Consider the following 9,269-nt stretch of genomic DNA (forward strand, 5'->3'; position numbering starts at 1 on the left):
CTTTCCGTTGCCCAATAGTGCGTATTATGCCTGTTTACGTTACCGCTGTTGGTGAATGACGCTTCGTCGCTAAATAGAACGCGTGCAAAAAATCTGTCATCGTCCCGTAATTTCTCTTGTGCCCAGTGGCAGAACTGTACACGACGTTCTAAGTCGTCGCCATGCAATTCCTGGTGCATAGAAATATAGTACGGGTGTAATCGATGTTGATGTAGCGTTCTCAACACGGAGGTTTTTGAGATTCCCGATTCTCGCGCTATTTGTCTGCTACTGATGTGCGGATTAGCCACAACAGCAGCTAAAACACCTGCTTTGGCATCATCATTTGTTGCAGGTCGTGGTTGACGTTTCACATGTGGCTGAACACTTCCTGTTTCCTTAAATAATGTAACTATCTGGGGAATGGTCCGGACACTTGGATTATGTCGTCCAGGATACCGAGCAGCATACATGGCAACGGTCGTTGGGCATTTTGATCACAACAGCCATACACCAACACGATATCGACCTTTTCCGCAACTGGTAAACGGTCCATTTTAACACGGGTAATGTATCACGAAGCAAATACCGTCCGCACTGGCAGAATGTTACGTGATACCACGTACTTATACGTTTGTGACTATCACAGCGCCAGCTATCCCAAAGCTAAAAGAGTGTTCCAAATAAAACGTTCATATTTCTTTACGTACTACAGGAATACACTCCTGGAAATGGAAAAAAGAACACATTGACACCGGTGTGTCAGACCCACCATACTTGCTCCGGACACTGCGACAGGGCTGTACAACCACTGATCACACGCACGGCACAGCGGACACACCAGGAACCGCGGTGTTGGCCGTCGAATGGCGCTAGCTGCGCAGCATTTGTGCACCGCCGCCGTCAGTGTCAGCCAGTTTGCCGTGGCATACGGAGCTCCATCGCAGTCTTTAACACTGGTAGCATGCCGCGACAGCGTGGACGTGAACCGTATGTGCAGTTGACGGACTTTGAGCGAGGGCGTATAGTGGGCATGCGGGAGGCCGGGTGGACGTACCGCCGAATTGCTCAACACGTGGGGCGTGAGGTCTCCACAGTACATCGATGTTGTCGCCAGTGGTCGGCGGAAGGTGCACGTGCCCGTCGACCTGGGACCGGACCGCAGCGACGCACGGATGCACGCCAAGACCGTAGGATCCTACGCAGTGCCGTAGGGGACCGCACCGCCACTTCCCAGCAAATTAGGGACACTGTTGCTCCTGGGGTATCGGCGAGGACCATTCGCAACCGTCTCCATGAAGCTGGGCTACGGTCCCGCACACCGTTAGGCCGTCTTCCGCTCACGCCCCAACATCGTGCAGCCCGCCTCCAGTGGTGTCGCGACAGGCGTGAATGGAGGGACGAATGGAGACGTGTCGTCTTCAGCGATGAGAGTCGCTTCTGCCTTGGTGCCAATGATGGTCGTATGCGTGTTTGGCGCCGTGCAGGTGAGCGCCACAATCAGGACTGCATACGACCGAGGCACACAGGGCCAACACCCGGCATCATGGTGTGGGGAGCGATCTCCTACACTGGCCGTACACCACTGGTGATCGTCGAGGGGACACTGAATAGTGCGCGGTACATCCAAACCGTCATCGAACCCATCGTTCTACCATTCCTAGACCGGCAAGGGAACTTGCTGTTCCAACAGGACAATGCACGTCCGCATGTATCCCGTGCCACCCAACGTGCTCTAGAAGGTGTAAGTCAACTACCCTGGCCAGCAAGATCTCCGGATCTGTCCCCCATTGAGCATGTTTGGGACTGGATGAAGCGTCGTCTCACGCGGTCTGCACGTCCAGCACGAACGCTGGTCCAACTGAGGCGCCAGGTGGAAATGGCATGGCAAGCCGTTCCACAGGACTACATCCAGCATCTCTACGATCGTCTCCATGGGAGAATAGCAGCCTGCATTGCTGCGAAAGGTGGATATACACTGTACTAGTGCCGACATTGTGCATGCTCTGTTGCCTGTGTCTATGTGCCTGTGGTTCTGTCAGTGTGATCATGTGATGTATCTGACCCCAGGAATGTGTCAATAAAGTTTCCCCTTCCTGGGACAATGAATTCACGGTGTTCTTATTTCAATTTCCAGGAGTGTATGTATAAAAATGGGGGTTCCTATTTAAAAACGCGCTTGATATCCGTTTGACCTATGGCAGCGCCATCTAGCGGGCAACCATGTGCCATCTGGTTTCCGCCTTCAAGCTAGACAAGTTTCGTTCTTTGTAGTTTCTTCGTTTGAAACTTATTTCGTGAGATATTTGGCCCGGTTACGATCAATGGACCACCATGTATATTACAGGAGTTGTACAATCGTTTTCGCAATTTGCAAATTGCATTTTATAATTTAATACAGCTGCAAGTATGAGCAGTGTCTGTTCCTTAACAGATGCAGGGATGTCGGCAGGAATGTCGCACCAAACTGTACAGACATTGTTCTACTGGAAAAAAACTATTGTCAAAAGAACAGTGATAACAAAAATGCAATACAAAAAGAAAGTAATTGTTAACAAACCATAAGTTAATTTGTTGTATTCAAATTTATTATTTACAAAAGAGCCTGATCCTTTCACTACAGAATACAAATGTCTAGGTTCATGCAACTGCCTTAGAGAGAAAAGGATGAAAACTATTGTTAATAATCCAGAAACGAATTTGATATTATTATTATTAGTATTAGTTGCAACCAACATTATTTTCTCATTATGGTGAACAAGCCTTGAATGTCAAGGCTCATTGAACTGCTCTAGTAAGAACAGGACGAGAAGGGGAGGGGTTCTCGCCATTTTAACGAGTTCCTATTGGCACAGAGAGGAAGGGGAAAGGGGACTCCTATTGGTTAGAATGGGAAGGGGGAGGAGGCGGCTGTTGCTCAGGGAAGGGGAGCTGTTACCTCGACTGTACACTGACACGACTAAAGTCACGGGATACCTCCTAACTTTCTTTAGTCTGGTGTAGTGCTGCAACTAGACATGGCATGGACGTAGCAAGTCGTTGGAAGTCCCCTACAGAAATGAGGTAGCCTGCCTCTATGTGGTTGTTGTGGTCTTCAGTCCTGAGACTGGTTTGATGCAGCTCTCCATGCTACTCTATCCTGTGCAAGCCTCTTCATCTCCAAATACTTACTGCAACCTACATCCTTCTGAATCTGCTTAGTGTGTTCATCTCTTGGTCTCCCTCTAAGATTTTTACCCTCCACGCTGCCCTCCAATACTAAATTGGTGATCCCTTGATGCCTCAGAACATGTCCTACCAACCCATCCCTTCTTCTAGTCAAGTTGTGCCACAAACTCCTCTTCTCCCCAATTGAATTCAATACCTCCTCATTAGTTATGTGATCTACCCATCTAACCTTCAGCTTTCTTCTGCAGCACCACATTTCGAAAGCTTCCATTCTCTTCTTCTCCAAACTATTTATCGTCCATGTTTCACTTCCATACACGGCTACACCCCATACAAATACTTTCAGAAACGACTTCCTGACACTTAAATCTATACTCGATGTTAACAAATTTCTCTTCTTCAGAAACGCTTTCCTTGCCATTGCCAGTCTACATTTTATATCCTCTCTACTTCGACCATCGTCAGTTATTTTGCTCCCCAAAGATCAAAGCTCATTTACCACTTTAAGTGTCACATTTCCTAATCTAATTCCCTCAGGATCACCCGACTTAATTCGACTACATTCCATTATCCTCGTTTTGCTTTTGTTGATGCTCATCTTATATCCTCCTTTCAAGACATTGTGCATTCCGTTCAACTGCTCTTCAAGTCCTTCGCTGTCTGTGACAGAATTACAATCGTATCGACGAACCTCAAAGTTTTTATTTCTGCTCCATGGATTTTAATACCTAATCCGAACATTTCTTTTGTTTCCTTTACTGCTTGCTCAATATTCAGATTGAATAACATCGGGGAGGGGCTACAACCCTGTCCTACTCCCTTCCCAACCACTGCTTCCCTTTCATGTCCCTCGTCTCTTATAACAGCCTTCTGCTTTCTGTACAAATTGTAAATTGCCTTACGCTCCCTGTATTTTACCCCTGCCACCTTTAGAATTTGAAAGAGAGTATTCCAGTCAACATTGTCAAACGCTTTCTCTAAGTCTACGAACGCTAGAAACGTAGGTTTGCCTTTCCTTAATCTATAAGTCGCAGGGTCAGTATTGCCTCATGTGTTCCAACATTTTTGCGGAATCCATACTTACCTTCCCCGTGGTCGGCTTCTACCAGTTTTTCCAATCGGCTGTAAAGAATTACCGTTAGTATTTTGCAGCTGTGACTTATTAAGCTGATAGTTCGGTAATTTTCACATCTGTCAACACCTGCTTTCTTTGGGATCGGAATTATTATATTCTTATTGAAGTCTGAGGGTATTTCGCCTGTCTCATACATCTTGCTCACGAGATGGTAGAGTTTTGTCAGGACTGACTCTCCCAAGGCTGTCAGTAGTTCTAATGGAATGTTGTCTACTCCCGGGGCCTTGTTACGCCTCAGGTCTTTCAGTGCTCTGTCAAACTCTTCACGCAGTATCATATCTCCCATTTCACCTTCATCTAAATCCTCTTCTATTTCCATAATATTGTCCTCAAGTACATCGCCCTTGTGTATACCCTGTACATACTCCTTCCACCTTTCTGCTTTCCCTTCTTTGCCTTGGACTCGACTTCCATCGGAGCTCTTGATATTCATACAAGTGGTTCTCTTTTCTCCAAAGGTCTCTTTCATTTTCCTGTAGGCAGTATCTATGTTACCCCTAGTGAGATTAGCCTCTACATCCTTACATTTGACCTCTAGCCATCCCTGATTAGCCATTTTTCTCTTCCTGTCGATCTCATTTTTGAGACGTTTTTATTCCTTTTTGCCCGCTTATTACCTGCATTTTTATATTTTCTCCTTTCATCAAATAAATTCAATATTTCTTCTGTTACCCAAGGATTTCTACTACCCCTCGTCTCTTTACCTACTTGATTCTCTGCTGCCTTCACTACTTCATCCCTCAAAGCTACCCGTTCTTCTTCTACTGTATTTCTTTCCCCCATTCCTGTCAATTGTTCCCTTATGCTCTCCCTGAAACTCTGTACAACCTCTGGTTTAGTCAGTTTATCCAGGTCGCATCTTCTTAAATTGCTACCCTTTTGGCCGGCCGGAGTGGCCTAGCGGTTCTAGCCGCTACAGTCTGGAACCGCGCGACCGCTACGATCGCAGGTTCGAATCCTGCCTCGGGTATGGATGTGTGTGATGTCCGTAGGTTAGTTAGGTTTAAGTATTTCTAAGTTCTAGGGGACTGATGACCTCAGAAGTTAAGTCCCGTAGTGCTCAGAGCCATTTGTACCATTTTTTGCTATCTTTTTGCAGTTTCTTCAGTTGTAATCTACAGTTCATAACCAATAGATTGGGGTCAGAGTCCACATCTGCCCCTGGAAATGTCTTAGAATTTAAAATCTGGTTCCTGAATCTCTGTCTTACCATTATATAATCTATCTGAAACCTGACAGTGTCTCCAGGCTTCTTCCATGTGTACAACCTTCTTTCATGATTCTTGAACCAGGTGTTAGCTATGATTAAGTTATTCTCTGTGCAAAATTCTATCAGGGGGCTTCCTCTTTGATTTCTTCTCCCCAATCCACATTCACCTACTCCGATTCCTCCTCTCCCTTTTCCTACTATCCGATTCCAGTCACCCATGACTATTAAATTTTCGTCTCCCTTCACTATCTGCCTCTACACCCATCCACAATTGCGGAAGTGTTGCTGATGCAGGATTCTGTGCACAAACTGACCTCTCGATTACGTCCTATAAATGTTCGATGGGGTTCTTGTCGGGCGACCGGAGAGGCTAAAGCATTCGGTCGAACTGTCCAAAATGTTCTTTAAACCAATGGCAAACAGTTGTGCCCAATGACATGGCCCCTTGTCATCCATAAAAATTCCGTCGCGAATGGCTGCAAATCCAAGTAGCCGGAGATAACCATTTTCAGTCAGTCCACGAGAGGACCCAGTCCATTCCATGCAAACACAGCCCACACCATAATGCAGCCACCCCCAGCCTGCACAGTGCCTTGTTGATAACTTGGATCCATGGCTTCATTCGGTCTACGCCACCCTCAAACCAACCATCAACTCTTATCAACTAACATCGGGACTCATCTGAACAGGCCACGGTTTTTGCAGTCGCCTGTAGGAATCAGCATGGGTTTCGACAAAGACGGTCGTGTGAAACCCAGGTCGCGCTATTCGTCCACGAGACTCAGAGGGCCATAGACACAGGTTCCCAGGTAGATCCCGTGTTTCTTGACTTCCGAAAGGCGTTTGATACAGTTCCCCACAGTCGTTTAATCAACAAAGTAAGAGCATATGGACTCTCAGACCAATTGTGTGATAGGATTGAAGAGTTCCTAGATAACAGAACGCAGCAGGTCATTCGCAATGGAGAGAAGTCTTCCGAAGTAAGAGTGATTTCAGGAATGCCGCAGGGGAGTGTCGTACGACCGTTGCTATTCACAATATACAGGGTGATTCAAAAAGAATACCACAACTTTAGGAATTTAAAACTCTGCAATGACAAAAGGCAGAGCTAAGCACTATCTGTCGGCGAATTAAGGGAGCTATAAAGTTTCATTTAGTTGTACATTTGTTCGCTTGAGGCGCTGTTGACTAGGCGTCAGCGTCAGTTGATGCTAAGATGGCGACCGCTCAACAGAAAGCTTTTTGTGTTATTGAGTACGGCAGAAGTGAATCGACGACAGTTGTTCAGCGTGCGTTTCGAACGAAGTATGGTGTTAAACCTCCTGATAGGTGGTGTATTAAACGTTGGTATAAACAGTTTACAGAGAATGGGTGTTTGTGCAAAGGGAAAAGTTCTGGACGGCCGAGAACGAGTGATGAAAATGTAGCACGCATTCAGCAAGCAATTGTTCGCAGCCCAGGAAAATCGACTCGCAGAGCTAGCAGAGAGCTGCAAATTCCACAATCAACTGTATGGAGAGTCCTACGAAAAAGGTTAGTTATGAAACCTTATCGTCTGAAATTGGTTCAAGCACCTGAACGTCAACTACCCGAGGCGATGGATCGGCCGCCAGGCAGCCCGTGACAGAGCACTTCATCACTGGCCTCCAAGAAGCCCTGATCTTACCCCCTGCGATTTTTTCTTATGGGGGTATGTTAAGGATATGGCGTTTCGGCCACCTCTCCCAGCCACCATTGATGATTTGAAACGAGAAATAACAGCAGCTATCCAAAATGTTACGCCTGATATGCTACAGAGAGTGTGGAACGAGTTGGAGTATCGGTTTGATATTGCTCGAGTGTCTGGAGGGGGCCATATTGAACATCTCTGAACTTGTTTTTGAGTGAAAAAAAACCTTTTTAAATACTCTTTGTAATGATGTATAACAGAAGGTTATATTATGTTTCTTTCATTAAATACACATTTTTAAAGTTGTGGTATTCTTTTTGAATCACCCTGTATATAAATGACCTTGTGGATAACATCGGAAGTTCACTGAGGCTTTTTGCGGATGATGCTGATATCGAGAGGTTCAAAAATGGCTCTGAGCACTATGGGACTTAACTTCTGAGGTCATCAGTCCCCTAGAACTTAGAACTACTTAAACCTAATTAACCTAAGTACACACACACATCCATGCCCGAGGTAGGATTCGAACCTGCAACCGAAGTGGTCCCTCGGGTTCAGACTGTAGCGGCTAGAACCGCTCGGCCACCCCGGCCGGCTATCGAGAGGTTGTAACAATGGAAAATTGTAGTGAAATGCGGGAGGATCTGCAGCGAATTGACGCATGGTGCAGGGAATGGCAATTGAATCTCAATGTAGACAAGTGTAATGTGCTGCGAATACATATAAAGGTAGATCCCTTATCATTTAGCTACAAAACAGCAGGTCAGCAACTGGAAGCAATTAATTCCATAAATTATCTGGGAGTACGCATTGGGAGTGATTTAAAATGGAATGATCATATAAAGTTGATCGTCGGTAAAGCAGATGCCAGACTGAGATTCATTGGAAGAATCCTAAGGAAATGCAATTCAAAAACAAAGGAAGTAGGTTACAGTACGCTTGTTCGCCCACTGCTTGAATACTGCTCAGCAGTGTGGGATCCGTACCAGATAGGGTTGATAGAAGAGATAGAGAAGATCCAACGGACAGCAGCGCGCTTCGTTACAGGATCATTTAGTAATCGCGAAAGCGTTACGGAGATGATAGATAAACTCCAGTGGAAGACTCTGCAGGAGAGACGCTCAGTAGCTCGGTACGGGCTTTTGTTGAAGTTTCGAGAACATACCTTCACCGAGGAGTCAAGCAGTATATTGCTCCCTCCTACGTATATCTCGCGAAGAGACCATGAGGATAAAATCAGAGAGATTAGAGCCCACGCAGAGGCATACCGACAATCTTTCTTTCCACGAACAATACGGGACTGGAATAGAAGGGAGAACCGATAGAGGTACTCAAGGTACCCTCCGCCACACACCGTCAGGTGGCTTGCGGAGTATGGATGTAGATGTAGATGTAGATATGGTCACGGGGCCTAAAGAGACGCTGCAGGCGATGTCGCACTGTTAGCAAAGGCACTCGCAACGGCTGTCTGCTATCACAGCCCATTAACGCCAGATGTCGCCGCGCTGCCCTAACTCACACGTTCGTCATACATCCCACGTTCATTTCCGCTGTTATTTGAAGCAGTGTTGCTTGTCTGTTAGCACTGACAACTTTAGGCAAGCTCCGCTGTTCTCGGTCTTTAAGTGAAGGCAATCGGCCACTGGTTGTCCGTGTAGAGAGGTTGTTGTTGTGGTCTTCAAATGGTTCAAATGGCTCTGAGCACTAGGTGACTTAACATCTGCGAGCATCAGTCGCCTAGAACTTAGAACTACCTAAACCTAACCAACCTAAGTACATCACACACATCCATACCCGAGGCAGGATTTGAACCTGCGACCGTAGCGGTCACGCAGTTCCAGACTGTAGCGCCTAGAACCGCACGGCCACACCGCAGTCCAGAGACTGGTTTGATGCAGGTCTCCATGCTACTCGGCCCTCTGCAAGCTTCTTCACCTCCCAGTACCTACTGCAACCTACATCCTTCTGAATCTGTTTACTGTATTCATCTCTTGGTCTCCGTCTACGATTTTTACCCTCCACGCTTCCCTCCTATACTAAATTGGTGATTCCTTGATGCCTCAGAATATGCCCTACCAAACGATACCTTCCTCTAGTCAAGTTGTGCC

Source organism: Schistocerca cancellata, chromosome 12 (assembly GCF_023864275.1).
Source record: "Schistocerca cancellata isolate TAMUIC-IGC-003103 chromosome 12, iqSchCanc2.1, whole genome shotgun sequence".
Taxonomy (NCBI): domain Eukaryota; kingdom Metazoa; phylum Arthropoda; class Insecta; order Orthoptera; family Acrididae; genus Schistocerca; species Schistocerca cancellata.